Genomic DNA, 19,045 nt, shown 5'->3' with positions numbered 1-19,045 from the left:
CTTACGGATTACAGGCGATTGTCAAATTCTGAGTAAAGGTAATCACACTCTTGTCAACCCGGAAAGGGGTCAACACCGTATCGCCTTTCCAGGCGACACGTTTACGTTACCGTGCGGATAAAGGTCATAGCAGACTTATGAACTTGGAAAGGGATCAACACCATTTATAGCCTTTCGCGAGCTGTCATCGCCTTTCGCTCGCTGTCAACCGCGAGGCTAGGCGTTTACATTACGGTGCGGATAAGTGTGCGTTGCAGTACGGACGCAGGTTGGCCGTAATAAGGACAATCTTGTCAGGTGGGGATTCTTGGATGGCTTAAACATGGAGTGCAGGTGAAGAAGCACCAGATGTCGTGCCCTGAGTGCCCGAGCAACTGCACTCAGGAGGATTTGATGAATGTTGCTGACAACGCCACTCTTGTGGCGGAGTTTTGGGCTGACACTGTGTAGGTTTGTTGTCGACACGAAAAAAAGAAAAAGTACGGAGTTTCATAAAAAGAACACTGACCGCCTCGAGTCGGTTACGATCCGTTTCCGGGTTGATAAGAGTGCTTTGTCCTTAAACCTTCAGATTCCGCCCAAACGGGAGTCTGTGTCGGACGTAATACTCGTATTACCCTCGAAACTTCGCGAGGATTTCATGTTTTGATCAAATAAGGGCTTGAAGATGAAATAAATATTTTACTTGTGTCACGAGAGGTATAAGCTCCAGTGATGATTAGAGGAATATTTATTTTTAAAGATTATTAGTAATTTGTCATTGCACAAATTACTAATAGTCGCGTTGTTAGCCCCTCGTACTAAGCTATATGCTTGTCACGGGTGAGCTCACCACAATAGTCGGCGGCGGGGACTGAACCCGCGTTCCCCGGATCACGAGTCGGTTAGTCCAACCCCTTCATATATTTCTATAGTTATAAATAAGTTAAATAGTTATTAAACATACCTACTGAACCAATTAACTGAGACATTCAACGGTTAAACCAATCATGTAGTTAAATTATAAACCGAAGCCCCACCGCAATTACCTACTCAGAATGTAATAAATCATGACTATTGCCAACTAACCACAACACAGTTATCGGTTAATTTCACAAGAGGTGCTAACTATTAATCACTTCATGAAGCTAATGAGTTTAATGCGGCATTTCTTCTCAGCACTTCCCAAATGTTGTACTCGTAGCGGTGGTAGAGCAAAAAGGTTGAGACATGTTGTACTTAAAAATACTCATGAGCAAAATTTTCTTTTTTAAATATAAGTTTTTTTTAAATGGCACTATTTATTACTCTTTACTAAAGAAATGTAGACTTTGACACTGCTATTGGTACGCTCACGTCATGACGCCATCATAATTTAAGGCTTACTCTGACGACATTTAGTCGAACTTTGCAAGAGGTTCATGAAATGTTAAGTACAGTAAGGTCTTAAGTAAATGCTTTCGTTGATATCAAATACAGTGTAACGTCGAAACTTTGGCGAAATGAAAAGTTAAGAGCCTTCTCGAGATGAGTGCTGGGGACGTAAGTAGTTTCTTTCTTAGCACTTTTTAAAAAGTGTATGGGTGGTGCACCCTTATCAGCCATAGTATTGAAGATTTTGTTGCTAAATTGGTGTGGATTGATGACAAATTAAGGTTTGTCAGGCTTAACAAATCGAGTTAACTGAATTCCTTAACTACCCACACAATATCCCGTTATATCTGTTCCCGCGGATCCCCAGCGGAAATAACTTTGGTTTGACTTCTTTTTTCCTCATTTTAATCGCCAAAAGCCGGATATTAAACCTCAGGGCTTATTCGCCCATTATTTTTTCACCCTTTGTCTCTGTAATTCCGATGCTCCTCTAAAATTTCAGCCGGCGCGACGGTCGGTGGCCTATAATTTGACGTTTTAAGAGTGATATTTGAAGCTGAAACTTGAATTAAAATCTGTTGCTACACTGAGTTTTATTATAAGTGAACTTCTTCATAATTGGTTATTTAAGTGTTAGGTACTGTAGAGCAGAAAAATTCAAAATTTTTAAACGTCAAAAGTCAGAAGATATTTTTTAATTTAATAAATTCTTTGTTGCTTATCGAAGTTGGTTAATTAATTAATTATTAATTAAATAATAATTATTATATGATAATTTCTTTGTTGCTTAGTAGGTACCATTACGTTTAATTTACTAAGGTGCTAATATTTTTACAAAGAATATGCACAAACTATTATTAATAATAGATCCGTTAACCCCTCGTATCCCGATTTTACCACAATAGTTTAGCGGTTCCTCCAGCGTTCCTCGGATTTTTGTCAGCCAGTCCGACAGCCTTTGGACCACCGTTGGACTATTTCATAAACTATGTGGTTACTGTTATGGCGAGTCACTTACCAAAGTTTCCATGACGATTATGCGAAGATACTCCCCTGCTTCTTTTGATATACCTAGAAAAAAACAAAACAAATTCAAAATTAAGACCGAAAAGAGCAAACTTTCTTTAGTAGAGCAGTAAATCATTACATACACTTACAGAGGCTTACATCTTACACCAAAACATCTGGGGGCACGGCAGTGCCCCCGCCAAGTCGAGCGCGAAGCAAACACTGCCGTACCATCCTTTACTGGAACCATTTCGCCGCATTTTCAGGCCCCTATTTGAGAACCTCTGGATAAGACCAGAACGCAGAAATTTTCGTTATCTAGTAAGCTATAATCACATACTTAAAATCCAAAATTTCAAGTCTGTAGGTCATTTAGTTACGAAGTTAAGCGAAAGCAAAGTTTCGCATTTACGACACTCACTCACTCACTCACTGATGATCATCAAAATAGAACTAGTACTTCCCATAAACTCAGAGAGCTGAAATTTGGTACAGAGTTAGGGTTTAATGGCCACATAAAGGGAAAACTATAAAAACTAGGAAAATCGAAGATCTGGAGTAACACCACATTCATAATACTACTCCGGCACCGTGGTGTTCGCCTGTATCGCTCACCGCTAGATGGCGCTAGCATTAGCAAGCGGTGTCCAGATTTGTTTCCTTTCTAGAGAAAATCATCGATTAAGTTGAATGTTGTGTAATTTGCATTTCGTTGATTTCGTTTATTAAGGTTCGCTAAGGTTATGTTATTAAAACAATTCTGATTCGTTGTCCATTTTAAAGGTCGTTGAGTTTATTTGTGTTTAATATCGTAAAAAAATGTCGATAAAACGAGGACGTTAAATAATTTTGCCACGTTCTACAAAAAGAAGTGAAATCCCACCAAAAACATTTTGTAAAAAACTAGCCAAGTCTCGATGGAGCTGCTTGTTTATCTCTAAAAAGTAATGAAATCTAGACAAAGTCGTGCCAAGTCTATGGTTCCTTACTGCGATTTCTTTATTATTATAGTTAATGTTGTGTGACTTGGCCGTTGAACAATCTTTATTAAGATAATCATACATAAGTATTATAAATACGCAGCTTTACTGAACCTACAATGGAATGGTTATTGTTGAATTAACGTTTTCCAAGTGGCAATTTTCCATCGTCAATGGGTAGCGGTTCTGGCGACAGATTGGTGCAATGGTGTCATGGAGCACCTGGTTTTGTCACCCTTCAACGGCCAAGTCACACAACATTAACTATAATAATAAAGAAATCGCAGTAAGGAACCATAGACTTGGCACGACTTTGTCTAGATTTCATTACTTTTTAGAGATAAACAAGCAGCTCCATCGAGACTTGGCTAGTTTTTTACAAAATGTTTTTGGTGGGATTTCTCATTACAAAAGATAAATAAGAAATGGATACTGAACATTATGGTATTGTTCCAGGGAACAGTATTCTTCAGTATCGGTGTCCGATAGCCATTGTCTCTGATTGAATACAAAATAGGGACACACGGTCGTAAAAATGAGATGGCTGGGTGATTGATTTCCCAGACATATTGGGAGAGTGTATATTTTTTACTTTTTCGGCGGTTATAGACTAAGAGCTAGTGAACGCCAGACCTACGTCATTTTATAAAAGCTAAAAGTTTGTCAGCGTATGCTCCCAACCCAATATAGGATATAATGTTGGTGAATTATGAAGTTTGGGTCATGGTGGCATACGCTGACAAACTTTCAGCTTTTATAAAATGACGTAGGTCTGGCGTTCACTAGCTCTTAGTCTATTATTTTTCGTCTACTCTTTTAACTAGACTTTAAAATAGCCCCAATCAATTGAAAACACACAGTTCCTTTGTCTGTGGCCACATCATCACTATTCACGCCCGGGCGTTAGCAACGTGTTAGCATCAACCACACGAGCAAGTAGTGGTTAACCGAACATCGGTTAACGGCAGTAGTTAAGGCGATACAGTGACATTTCGTCGTGAAAACACCTCGCGCTTGAGAGGTTAATTGATAGTAAAAGTTTATTTTTACTTCACAAATAATACAATCAAGTCTAATACAATCTAGTGGGACGTCCACCTACAAGGTGGACCGACGACATCGTAAAGGTAGCAGGGAAGCGCTGTACGCAGGCTGCTACCAATCGCTCAACGTGGAAAGCATTGGGGGAGGCCTATGTTCAGCAGTGGACGTTCTATGGCTAAAATGATGATGATGATGATGATGATGAAGTCTAATAAGCTATTGTCACATTAAGGCTTAGTTGCACCACCTAGCTTAACAATAACTGACGATAACCGGTGTGTTTTGTATGGAGTTAGAAAGTAAGATGGCGCTACCCAGCCTTAGTTACATTCGTCTTTGGGATACCAAAAAGGATAAACTAGGCATTATTACCTACTTTAGAACTTCAGGCCTCTAGAACGTTTATATATTTCTTGAGAAGGTGTAATATTTTTCTTTTGTTTTAATATATTGTATAAGTTTGCGAGCGCAAAGTGTAATGTGAAGATATTTATTACAGAAAGTCTTTGCAAAATATATTATTTAATTTTCATGAAAACAACTTCATTTTGTTTGATGCTTTCAAATAAATTAACGAGTCGTGCTTGAAAAAACTGGGATTTAGGATGGTCTTTATATAATTATGAATGCTTACTAACCTTACCATCAATATTAAGGAAATTTCTTACACGAGCGCATAACGCACATTGTTCCTCCCTTCTAATAGATACAGACTTTGTATGAAAAAATTGGGATGTGAGATGGTCCTAACAAAATCAAGAGTTTTGTTGACTAATCTTCCCACCTGTGTGTCCAGCCTATCGACACGACGTAATTTTCTCTCATTTTGTATCTATTTCTAATAGCAATTAATGTTCTTTCACAAGCGCAAAACGTTCTGTATTGACCACATTGTTCCTCCTTCTTGGATACAGGCTTTGTTTGACTGCGCCTTTTAATCATCGATTAATTAGACTTAGAATAGCTAAAAATAGTATTTTTTTACAAAGGAAATTGATAGTTACTATCCACGCTTCTAGAGTTTAGTGTTTAGAGAATCGAAATCCCTTGACGAAGACGTTGTAGATTCTCACGCCCGTATTCACAAACATTACTATGAGGTCTCACAATGCGCGTGGACCCACAGGGTGTACCAATCGCAGAGCTCTATTCAACGCTGTGCGTTCGATTTGCTGCTTTACTTAAGCAAGCATCGTTTGTGAATACGGGTGTCAGACTCTCAGAGTACAGTAGTTTCTCAAAGAGACTACATGAGCTATGGAGAGTGACCGCAACTTATAGACTAATTTATCTGTACCGCACATCCTGTAGAGATCTTGCTTTAATCGCTATTAAAAGATACGTGGACCGACGACATCATAAAAGCAGGAAGGCGTTGGACGCAGGCCGGTACCAATCGATTAACATGGAAATAAGATAAATAATAAGTAGCGTGGGTAGGCCTCCTAATAGCTGGTGGACCGACGATCTGGTAAAGGTCGCGGGAAGAGCCTGGATGCGGGTAGCGCAGGACCGTTCATTGTGGAAAATCTTGGGGGAGGCCTTTGTCCAGCAGTGGACGTCATTTGGCGAAACGAACGAAGATAAATAATGTGAGTCTGGTAACTTATTATAAATCTTTCAAAACTTTCTTAATTAAGATGCCTATTCGTCGGCCGTTTGGTGTAGTGGTTCAGAACGGACTACTATGCCGAGAGGTCCCGGGTTCGATTCCCGGCCGGGCAGGAATTGAAATGATGAATTTTAATTTCTGTGACGGGTCTGGGTGTGACTATGTATAATATGTATGTATTTAAAAAAAAAGAAGTATTTAAGTAGTATATCCGTTAAGCTAGCACCCATAACACAAGCATTAAGTTGCTTACTTTGGGGCTAGCTGGCGCTGTGTGAAATTGTCCAAAGATTTATTTATTTATTTATTTATTCGCTTTTATCTTAAAGGCTTAGGCTTCAGGCATAAGGACGCTGAAATTAATCATAAGATTTACCATTATTTATTTACCCTTTTCTATTCTCCTTCCCAAGGTGTCTCTACCCCAAAACACGAGCAGAAAATAACATAATTTTTTGGCTATACACCGTATTTCGTGCCTTACTTTCTTACACGCGCTTTTTATTGGATATTACCATACAAAATAGTACCTAAAGGTGGCACAGAATCTCCTCAGTTCTTTACTACTAATATTACCATTGTAGTGCGTTTGGATCGGATTGACGACTTACGTTAAACCGACAAAAAAGTTACGGGTTCCAATTCCTCGCGTAGAAGATTGGCGAAGAAAATCAAATGGGTAAAAAATATCAAATTAAGCAGCTTAAATGTAGTACTTTCAGATGGATCTTTAAGGTACATAGTTAGATTTTCCGTGTTGTTTCAAAACTGGCTACAAGCGTAGTTTCTATCCTAATTTTAAAACTTCGAGAAAACTCCGATTAGAATTGAACGCACAATTGCCGGGTGACTGCTGTGACTGCGGAGACAGAAAAATTCAATAAAATTGCCACCAGAGGCAATTTTTCTAGTATTAAAACAAGTGCGAAATAAGTTTAGCATCTTAAATGCAAACACCCTTTTATAATTGCAGTTTTAACTTATGACAACGTAGATGTTTAGTGTTCCTATAGTCACTTTAATAACACGAGTCAATTCATACCATCCCGCCCAACCCCGCCCTACATTCAGCAGTGACAGCGCTGCGTAATTTGGTCGTATGACCAGGGTTCCGGCGTTCCGGGCCTAATCGGAGCCCGGAGGAACGGGTAATCCGGAGTTCCGGACCCTTGTATTACCGGCTGGGACAGTAATAATGTATCGTAACACACTAGTGTTACTGTCGTGTTCTGTGTGATTCCCACAATTAAGCGCTTGTTCGTGGGAGTTGACAAGATGATAGCCTTTTTATTATATTAGATAATTCTAATATCACAACCATGGCGTCGGAGTGTATGTATGATTGAAGCTAACCAAGTGACGTAGTAGGTGGGTAAGATACTATCAAAAAGACCGCACTAAAATTTGATAGGTGGGTACCTACCTGCGAATGTGAAAATTAATACTCGTACTAAATGTAACGTGCATTTACGTTTGGTTTAAGTTTTGGTTACCAAAAGTTTATGTGAAAGACTGTTTACGTAGTCACTAAATATGTAGTAGAAATTAAGGAATGTTAATTCAGTTGAAAACTGTTTTGGTATCTTCCAATGATGGTGTACAATATGTTTTTTTTCCGTTCCACTTAATTGTCATTTATTATAGTGTCACGGTTAGAGGCTTTAGAGCCATGACATAATTAGAATTTAGAGTTAATTAGTTAAATAAAAGATAGATTTAAGTTAACAAGTCATTTATTGCAATTAAGAGTAAGAGACCTTAAGGGTGTGGGTTACGAGCTAACTATCATATCGCACGAGATTCGTCACCGGGGTAGTATATTCAAACCACTGTCCTCGCTAGCATTGATGGTTATGTGGTTTGGTTCCTCGCTGGTGGTGAGCCCGCAGGGTCGTCGACGCGCCAGACGGTTAGGGACCGTACGCACTGTGGTGTAGGGCCACTTAGAGTGTGCGTACGGGCCGTCCGACACGACAGGCAGCTCTGCCGGGTTGAGGAGCCAGGTGGTAGTTCGGCTGTAGTGCGCTGGCCATGCATGGCAGGTAGTTGTTGTGAAGAAGATGAGCGTGAAGGTGAAGGTGAAGGTAAACCCTGCAAATCAAATCGGACACTAAAGCAGTTGCTAGCTTTTGTCCGTTTGACTGCGACATCAAAATACTAGCGAAGCAGATGGAATGATTTTGGTAATAAATGGTGATGTAATGATGTGGCAGTCAAACAGAATTACAATAGGTGCAGTGAATGTGATTGCAAAGTGAAGTAGGCAAAAATATTAAATTATGTAGGTAGATAATTATTTAGAATATCATCTATATAGGCAATTAATTTATAGAACAATATAGGTAGGCAATAATTTAGAATAATTAGAACAAGTACGATGCGATGAAACAATTTAAATTAGCAAGTAGAATTGAAATTAGAGTCGTTACAGTACGACCAAGGTCATGTAAGGTCATGACGTGTCGATGTCATTTCATAAAATTGATAGATTTATTATTTTATTGTGTAGTAAGATGTAAAATATTACGAGTAACAAATTGTAGCAACAGTTAAAATTACGAAATGACATCGTCCAGATACACTGAGCACACGGATTGCACATTTCAAGAACAAAATGGCGGTTAGGTACTTACATTTAGCACAAGTATAAAATCTAGGCATTAAAAATACTTTTGCAACACTCACCCGGTAGCGGGGTTCACCAATTCGCGATTACATATTTAGTTTTTAAGATATTATATACATCGCGGGTCCGGCGGTGACGGACAGCGGTACGTCCGTGCTCACTAACGCTCTGGCTCGGACTAGGAGACGCGGCGGGAGCATCGCGGCCGTAGGCGCGTCGCTTGCGCATGCATAAAAAACAGTCCGCCCGCTCGACAGAGAACAAAAGAAATATTGAACAACTTGTTTCGCGCGGGTTTGCTTGTAGATTTATTATTTTATTTATTTTATTAGTGTAGAACAATATGAATTATTTAATTAAGTTATTCATTTAGGTAGTTTACGTAGATTTAGATATATTATTATTTAAGTATATTTATTTAGATAGATAATAGTAATTAAATTAGAATTTAGATCTAAGATAACGGGCAGCGGTAACGCTAACCGTTACATATCCCCCTTTTTACGGTAGGATTTTACCTAAGGAAAATCCGCTATCTTAACTGTACTAGCTAATCTTGAGTCTGACTAACAAAATAAACATTTTAGGTCTGTTTACTTGCAACCTGACGTACAGAGTATATGATTTTTAGTAGATCTCATAATACTCACAAGATTTATTAAGTTAAGATTTAGAGAAAGTCATAATATAACTATAAATTAAATGAAGAGGTCGGAATATTAACTGTAGGGTAGACTACAGCTAATTACAAGTATGCGCAGTTGTTTAGCAACTGCTGCACCCAACAACTTCCTATCTTGAGTCCTAAGCAATGCAAAGAGGTACTTAGTAGAGTGTACCTTGCAATCCATTTTAGATGGTGCGTCAGACAAGACAGTTAAAAATAGTTTTAGACTTTATAATTAAGGTAGATTTCCAAAGATAGGTTTAAGAGATATCAGTAGGTAAGATACGAGTAGGTCTAATAAATTGTTTATTTTTAGTAGTATTTACAATTTATCATTTTATTTAATAGTTTAATTAGAAGTAACGTTTTCAGTTACAAGCTAAATTTATATTTTAGATTAGAATTACCGAGTACGTAATATTTAAAAAAATACTAGGTAGGCACGCGGGTGTGTGTTGCAAATTACACAATAAGACAGTAAGCATTACAAAAGTTAAACAAAAGCAAAATCTATGTGTGGTAGGTAGTGATTAAAAATTAAATAATATTACCAAAGGTAGGTAGAATTTAGTTAATATTATAAAATGTAGGTAGATACATTTTATTCTTAAGAAAACTATAGTAGGTAGAATAGTGTAGCTATTCTCCACAAAAATTACAAGTTTAGTACTACCACACAGAGATTACAATATTAGTTACAATCTTATAACTAAGTTATTTGAATGCCAACACCAAAAATAACCATTTATTACAAGTAAACTCACTGGTAACGTCTCAAGTGCGATAGAATAGACCGGTATGGGCGCCAATGTCACGGTTAGAGGCTTTAGAGCCATGACATAATTAGAATTTAGAGTTAATTAGTTAAATAAAAGATAGATTTAAGTTAACAAGTCATTTATTGCAATTAAGAGTAAGAGACCTTAAGGGTGTGGGTTACGAGCTAACTATCATATCGCACGAGATTCGTCACCGGGGTAGTATATTCAAACCACTGTCCTCGCTAGCATTGATGGTTATGTGGTTTGGTTCCTCGCTGGTGGTGAGCCCGCAGGGTCGTCGACGCGCCAGACGGTTAGGGACCGTACGCACTGTGGTGTAGGGCCACTTAGAGTGTGCGTACGGGCCGTCCGACACGACAGGCAGCTCTGCCGGGTTGAGGAGCCAGGTGGTAGTTCGGCTGTAGTGCGCTGGCCATGCATGGCAGGTAGTTGTTGTGAAGAAGATGAGCGTGAAGGTGAAGGTGAAGGTAAACCCTGCAAATCAAATCGGACACTAAAGCAGTTGCTAGCTTTTGTCCGTTTGACTGCGACATCAAAATACTAGCGAAGCAGATGGAATGATTTTGGTAATAAATGGTGATGTAATGATGTGGCAGTCAAACAGAATTACAATAGGTGCAGTGAATGTGATTGCAAAGTGAAGTAGGCAAAAATATTAAATTATGTAGGTAGATAATTATTTAGAATATCATCTATATAGGCAATTAATTTATAGAACAATATAGGTAGGCAATAATTTAGAATAATTAGAACAAGTACGATGCGATGAAACAATTTAAATTAGCAAGTGGAATTGAAATTAGAGTCGTTACAGTACGACCAAGGTCATGTAAGGTCATGACGTGTCGATGTCATTTCATAAAATTGATAGATTTATTATTTTATTGTGTAGTAAGATGTAAAATATTACGAGTAACAAATTGTAGCAACAGTTAAAATTACGAAATGACATCGTCCAGATACACTGAGCACACGGATTGCACATTTCAAGAACAAAATGGCGGTTAGGTACTTACATTTAGCACAAGTATAAAATCTAGGCATTAAAAATACTTTTGCAACACTCACCCGGTAGCGGGGTTCACCAATTCGCGATTACATATTTAGTTTTTAAGATATTATATACATCGCGGGTCCGGCGGTGACGGACAGCGGTACGTCCGTGCTCACTAACGCTCTGGCTCGGACTAGGAGACGCGGCGGGAGCATCGCGGCCGTAGGCGCGTCGCTTGCGCATGCATAAAAAACAGTCCGCCCGCTCGACAGAGAACAAAAGAAATATTGAACAACTTGTTTCGCGCGGGTTTGCTTGTAGATTTATTATTTTATTTATTTTATTAGTGTAGAACAATATGAATTATTTAATCAAGTTATTCATTTAGGTAGTTTACGTAGATTTAGATATATTATTATTTAAGTATATTTATTTAGGTAGATAATAGTAATTAAATTAGAATTTAGATCTAAGATAACGGGCAGCGGTAACGCTAACCGTTACAATAGAACATTTTTAGTTTATCAATTCCCTAGAGCAAACGTTAGGCAAATACAGGTAATATTTCAATATTAACCATCCGCGTAGAACTAATTCAAGAAAGAAATTAATTCAACTACCTAGACCCTAGAGAAAAATCATTTCGTATACGAATAGAGTCGCTTTTCAAACTAAATAAACAACTTAAAAAAATCGATCTGCCTAAGTCGGGATTCGAACCCACGAACTTCCGCTTTCCGGGCTTTTTGGATTTATTCAAGTTGGAAAATTATAAATAACTTGAAAAAATCGAACTGCCTAAGGCGGGAACTGAACGCACGACCTTTTTCAAGATGTTTATTTAAAATAAGTTGTCAGTAAATATTATATCCATCAAGTTACGATAACATTCCAATAGTTCATTCGGTTATAATACAGGCAATAACACATCATGATTACAAATAACAAAAGGCATCATAAGTACTTGTAAAAAGTGCTATTTTGCAGCAATTTACAGCCAGCAAGTGCTGTCTATTACCAGTATCTCGCACACTGTTCTTGAGCAGAAGTTAAGTGCTTCTAATAAATATTTTTCTAAAGTAATAAAACTTGGACAGTACAAATAGCTTCTTTTCACGGCACATTTACTTCTTAGGCTGGGTTGCACCATCTTACTTCAACTTTAACAAACGTCAAAAATCTGTCAAACTCCATACAAAAACCACCGGTTATTGTCATAGTTACCGTCAAAGTTAGGTGGTGCAACTCAGCCTTAGTGGAGTAGTTTCTTGCGACCATAACGGTCATACATTCAAGTGAGTTTTGATGTATTAATTGCTTGAGTTGGTAGTTTGGAGAGCTGCAAAAATGATGCCTAATTTAGAGGCTTCTTAGTTAGCCTTCGAGTTCGTTCGTTCGTTTCAGCCGAATGACGTCCACTGCTAGACAAAGCCTCCCCCAAGGATTTCCACAAAGGCCGGTCCTGCGCCGCTCGCATCCTCCTCCCGCGACCTTGACCAGATCGTCGGTTCACCTATTAGGAGGTCTGCCCAAGCTTCGTCTTCCGGCTCGTTGTTGCCGCTCAAGAATTTTCCTCAGCATCCTTTGAGTATTTAATAGTGATTCGCCCGTTTCAGGAGAAGCCTCCCCCAAGGATTTCCATGCGCTGCCTTCATACAAGTACTTTCCGCAACCTTCACACAGCTTGTAGAGCTAATGGCCATTATGGTAGAAAAGTTCTCGAGTAGCAGTCATGGACCGAAGGAAGTGGTGTGGGAAAGCCCCCACTAAGTGGACCGACGATCTTGATAGTTATTCATAGAAATGAATACCTACTCGATAACTTATAAAAACAGTAAGACTGGGTTGCACCATCTTACTTTTACTGCAACAAACGTCAAAAATCAGTCAAACTGTACACAAAAAGCACCGGTTATCCTTAAAGTTACGGTCAAAGTTAGGTGGTGCAACTCAGCCTAAGCATAGTAGTTTGAGGTTAACCAAATATTTTTAAAAAGGGCAGAAAATTTTAAGGTCCAATATAAAACAACGGATGAATAAACTAATCTGATGTTAACCCATGCGGGCTAAAAGACATTAATTCAAAGTTTAATTCCCCATAAACAGTGTTGAAGATAGAGAAAAGAATTGCTCGAAATTTTCATTGAATCTCGTGTCTGCGAATCTTCTGTGAAATTAAAATTTCTTCAACGTATTTTATTTTGTTCTAGCCAATGCAATTTGTCCCCTAGAACGCGATAGGGCATGTCTCCAGCAAATGAAAACAGTGGCCTTACTACCGATGAGAACTCGAATAGAAATTAGAAGTCCATGTAAAAGTCATTAGAATAGAGAAAAATAGGAAATAAAAATATCAACATGACACTTAAAACCAGAATGATAAGATATTAATACATAAGATTCTAAGGCTGAGTTCCACCACATTATTTTAACCATAACAATCAGAATAACCGGTGCTTTTTGTATATAGAGTTTGACAGATTTTTGACATTTGTCAAAGTTAAAGTACGATGGGGCAACTCAGCCTAAGAGTAAATTATTAAAATGTAATAAAAATGATAGAGTTCGACTAACTGCCATTAACTGCGCATATTATTTTACTTTTAATAACAACAGGTTAAATATTTAGATACTCGTAGATACATCTTATGTAATTACTTGTGAATAAACAATACTTACATGTTATTTTGAGCTTCGTCCATTTATCTAACATTTTAAGTAACCTAATCAACATATACATAACATTAATTATCCCCCTCAGGAATCGAACGCACAACAACTGTTTTGTAATCGGCCTGCAAACCGCAAGATCTTCCTCATAACTTGAACCAATAATTTTTATTCACACTTCCCATAAAGTTCAGATTTCATAGTAGGGTCCCAGCTCCGTTGAAAATGCAAAACGTTTTAATATCTCGAACAATGGCGACTCTTAATTTAAGTTAAGGGCTTTAACTTTGCTTTAATTAATTCAAGCCTCGGCTAATTGGTCCTGTATGTTTCTAGTAGCGCCCTCTACGTTAAAGATTCCCTCTTGATTTAATTTCGGTGACCGGAAGGGAAACACATTAATGCTGAAGTGGTATAAAAAATGTATTGATTTGGAGGTTTGGGTTTCTTCTTTTGAAAATATTTCGTTCTTTTGTGCCTATGTTCACCTTTCGATCGTTTGTTCGTTTCAGCCAAATGACGTCCACTGCTGGACAAAGGCCTTCCCCAAGGATTTCCATGCAACGACCGCTCCTGTGCTGCCCGCATCCAGGTACTTAATCCCGCGACCTTTACCAGAGGTGGAATTGTGTAAAGCAATCGTAATCATTTGACAGTTCATAACGTACGATTATTCTGTCAAACGCTTTGTTTAACTGACTTTATCGTACGTTATGAACTGTCAAATGATTACGATTGCTTTACACAATTCCATCTCAGATCTTTAGTTCACCTGGTGGGAGGCCTGTTTACACTACGTTTTCCGATACGTTGTCACCACTCGATAAATTTTCTGCCCCAACGGCCATCAGCTCTACGAGCTATGTGCTCCGTCCATCGCCACTTTAAGTATAGTCTTTGATTACTATTTATTATGTTTCCGAGTCACATTTCAAGTTTAGTGGCATGTACGTACGTAGGTATTTGTCATTTGACTAACTACTAGTTTCATGGAATTATTTTTAACTGTTAGTTAACCTCAACCTAATTACGTCAGTTACGGTTGGTCGTTTGGCTCCCTCTACTAAAGTTCGCCATTTGGAGAAAACGGGTCATTTGCCTAAGTTTTATGTCAATAGAGACGTCATCATGGTATAATAAAAGTTACTTGTAGATCAATTACTTATTTATTCAAGATACTAATTTATACATTTCCAACATTATAACACCTTAAAGTTAGTACTTCTTGCTTTGAATGCTCCAATCGAACTGACTGTCCGGCGGCATGCCCGCGATAAGGCAACTTCCCCTTCCATTCGTCAAAGTCAACCGGCTCGAAACGACTTATCGACAGCATGCCCCGGAAGTAGTCAAACTCAATACTTAAATAACAATTTATATCTAAAATACTAAATTGTATACAATAAAAATTCTAAAATAATTACATTAAATAATAAACATGAAATATGTACCTAATTGAATATAATATATAATAAATTCTAAAACCATTCTAATATCTGCAACAATGTCCAGGAAGTAATCAAGTAAAGTATTTAATTTTAATAATGGGTTTTTAAATTCTACCAAAATTATTACAATAACTATTTAAAAGCATCTAATAATCGTATAAAATACAATATTAATTCTAAAATCATTACATTCGGCCATCCGTCACCGTGATGCCTCCTGGCATTCACGTCTTATAAAGATATTAAAATCATTACATTCGGCCTGGTAGTCTTAATAAAGATATATTCTAAAATCATTACTATTAATTTTCGAAACAATATGAATCATATTATTATTTATACAACTTGTAAATAAGTGTTATTATCATGTGCAAATTTTGTTAAGAAAAGGTAGAAGATCCTGAATTTTATTTAATATTGTACATTAGGAAACTTAAAAACTAATCCACGTAACTTAGGTACTATGCACACACTGTTGGGTACAGTAGTCTTTACACAATAACTTTCCTTAGATATACCTAATACCTATTACTTATAATATTTACTTTAATTGCCCACAGAGAGCATCATGTACACACATATCATGATAATATGCCTACGTAAAGAGCATACTGTTCATTATTTATTTATCACTTTACTACATCAGAATTATGTTTGCACACACTGTTGGGTACAGCATTCTACACAATAACTTTCCTTAGATAATACCTATTACTTTTAACATTTACTTTAATTGCCCACAGAGAGCATAATAATATGCCTACCTAAAGAGCATACTGTTCATTATTTATTTATCACTTTACTACATAAGAATTATGTTTGCACACACTGTTGGGTACAGCAGTCTATACACAATAACTTTCCTTAGATAATACCTATTGCTTATAATATTAACTTTAATTGCCCACAGAGAGCATGATAATATGCCTACGTAAAGAGCATACTGTTCATTATTTATTTATCACTTTACTACATCAGAATTATGTTTGCACACACTGTTGGGTACAGCATTCTACACAATAACTTTCCTTAGATAATACCTATTACTTTTAACATTTACTTTAATTGCCCACAGAGAGCATAATAATATGCCTACCTAAAGAGCATACTGTTCATTATTTATTTATCACTTTACTACATAAGAATTATGTTTGCACACACTGTTGGGTACAGCAGTCTATACACAATAACTTTCCTTAGATAATACTGTAATGATTTTAGAATTAATATTGTATTTTATACGATTATTAGTTGCTTATAAATAGTTATTGTAATAATTTTGGTAGAATTTAAAAACCCATTATTAAAATTAAATACTTTACTTGATTACTTCCTGGAAATTGTTGCAGATATTAGAGTGGTTTTAGAATTTATTCTATATGTATTATATTCAATTACATATTTCATGTTTATTATTTAATGTAATTATTTTAGAATTTTTATTGTATACGATTTAGTAATTTAGAATAAATTGTTATTTAAGTATTGATTTTGACTACTTCCGGGGCATGCTGTCGATAAGTCGTTTCGAGCCGGTTGACTTTGACGAATGGAAGGGGAAGTTGCCTTATCGCGGGCATGCCGCCGGACAGGCAGTTCGATTGGAGCATTTAAAGTAAGAAGTACTAACTTTAAGGTGTTATAATGTTGGAAATGTATAAATTAGTATCCTGAATAAATAAGTAATTGATCAACAAGTAACTTTTTTTAATAAATCGGAAGCGGGAATGTGATCCACATCTTCAGCTCACAAACAAAGGTATGTAGCAATATATTTTTAAAAGAACATTTATTTCGTACAAAAGATTATGATAGTATTAAACATTTTTTTTTACTACATGTTCGAATCTTGTGTGCTGTATTGCGTCTCGTATATGGTCGGGGCTATTCTCTGGCGGAACGGACGTAATACGGAGCACATTTGTATTCAAATTATTATGTTCGTATATGATGGGGTCTACCCTCTGATGATACTAGCATAATGAAGTGTGTACCTGTAATAATATTTTAAAACCTACCGAAGTGCATGTTCGAATCTTGTGTGCTGTATTGTGTCTCGTATATGGTCGGGGCTATTCTCTGGCGGAACGGACATAATACGGAGCACATTTGTATTCAAATTATTATGTTCGTATATGATGGGGTCTACCCTCCGATGATACTAGCATAATAAGTGTGTACCTGTAATAATATTTTAAAACCTCCTGAAGTGCATGTTCGAATCTTGTGTGCTGTATTGTCTCGTATATGGTCGGGGCTATTCTCTGGCGGAACGGACATAATACGGAACACATTAGTATTCAAATTATTATGTTCGTATATGACGGGGCTATCCTCTGATGATACTAACTTAATAAAATTAAATTTTATTTTACTTTTGACCGATTTAGTGTGTAGTCTATTTTCGTTAAGAACTAGTTAAGTGTGCTATGTCCTGATGAAGATAATACAAAGACTAGTATATAGTTATAGAATAATATTAGATTAGTAGTTCGCATAATATTAGAAGTCCCCAATTAAGGTACTCTAAATCTTCATAAATTTACTTCATATATTATAATGCGAAAAGTTTGGATGTCTGGATGGATGTTTGTTACTCTTTCACGCAAAAATAACTGAACGGATTATGATGAAACTTTCCAGTATTAATCTTTATAGCCCAGAATAACATGTAGACTATGATTTATGACGGATCTGTGACAAACTAAATTTCACGCGGGTGGAGCCGCGGGCAAAAGCTAGTGAAATATGGATTGTTAATTGGCTAATTGCTCCTTCAGTTTATCAGGCTAGATGCGCCTTCAGTTTATCAAGATGCGTCTACAAAGTACTCGTACGGTTAGATGCGCCTACAATTACTCGTACAAAGTTAAATACGTTTCTGGTATAAAGCTAGATGCCACTTTTTATATTGTTGTAGAATTGATAAGATCTATCATTAAAGTACATTTAAACTGTACATAAGAACAAAGTTATACTAGCACAAAAAAAAAACTTGAATGATTCATTTGGTCAAGGTTACTCCTTGATAGTTTATGAAGCGATTCTTGGTACGCTTCTTTTACTAAATATTTGTCTCGAAGCACTAGGCTCCTTAAGAACATTTTGACATTTGTAAGTAACTAATTTAATTAGTCTACACGAATAAAGATAACTTTGATTTTACGAACCGACGACTGCTTGTGCTAGTGATAAATAAGGTTCATAATTATTGTAGTATGCAGACGACAGACTTGTGTAGTTTTATTAGACGCTATTTTTGCAATGAGTACTCGAGGTATGATGAAAAGACACTTCATTTGTAAAATTCATAAATGCTATGTAGGATTCATTGGAGCTATGCATGTTCCACAACTAGTAGCGACCAGGCGTAGCCAGGTGTGTCTGATTTTTAGTTAGCGGCCAGGTGTGCCGAAGGGCCAGGTGTGTCCTTGATTTTATATTAACGGCCAGGTGTGCCGATGGGCCAGGTGTGTCCTTGATTTTAACTTTAGCGGCCAGGTGTGCCGATGGGCCAGGTGTGTCCATAATTTTTAAGTTAGCGGCCAGGTGTGTCGATGGGCCAAGTGTCCTTGATTTTAGTTATGAAGCGTTAGCGTTGTGCCCATAGTGGATAATTGTTTTCATTTTTTTTTTAGCTTGATAGCTAACTTTTAGCCTTTCCAGTTTCTTTTTCATAATGTTTTACCCACCTAATATTGTAGGTTAAGAGACGCACTAGGTGTGCTTGCCGACTTCGGGCAGGATTTTGCTGGTATGTTAAGCGAGCCATCCAGTCGTCGCAGTTGTGTATGAGGGTTGCACTGACTAAAATACAAACTGAACATCTTTATTTATAAAGCATAAGTAAAATTGTTACAT

At 37.1% G+C, this 19,045-nt stretch overlaps 2 long non-coding RNA genes across 2 annotated transcripts in view; one reads left to right on the top strand and one right to left on the bottom strand.

The window, feature by feature from the left end:
• LOC135075687 (uncharacterized) overlaps positions 1 to 19,045 on the top strand; it is a 545,949-nt gene that overhangs the window by 171,734 nt on the left and 355,170 nt on the right. The gene's annotated exons all lie outside the window — the stretch shown is intronic.
• LOC135075685 (uncharacterized) lies at positions 7,713 to 11,432 on the bottom strand. Its single transcript, XR_010258092.1, has 3 exons — positions 11,141 to 11,432; positions 8,683 to 10,546; positions 7,713 to 8,088 (listed from the first exon to the last, which is right to left on the bottom strand). It is a non-coding gene; the product is annotated as an uncharacterized LOC135075685 (long non-coding RNA).

The sequence above is a fragment of the Ostrinia nubilalis genome, chromosome 10 (genome assembly GCF_963855985.1).
Source record: "Ostrinia nubilalis chromosome 10, ilOstNubi1.1, whole genome shotgun sequence".
NCBI classification, from domain to species: Eukaryota; Metazoa; Arthropoda; class Insecta; order Lepidoptera; family Crambidae; genus Ostrinia; species Ostrinia nubilalis.
The sequence above is the reverse complement of the archived record's forward strand: the minus strand, read 5'-3'. Positions and strand labels throughout refer to the sequence as shown.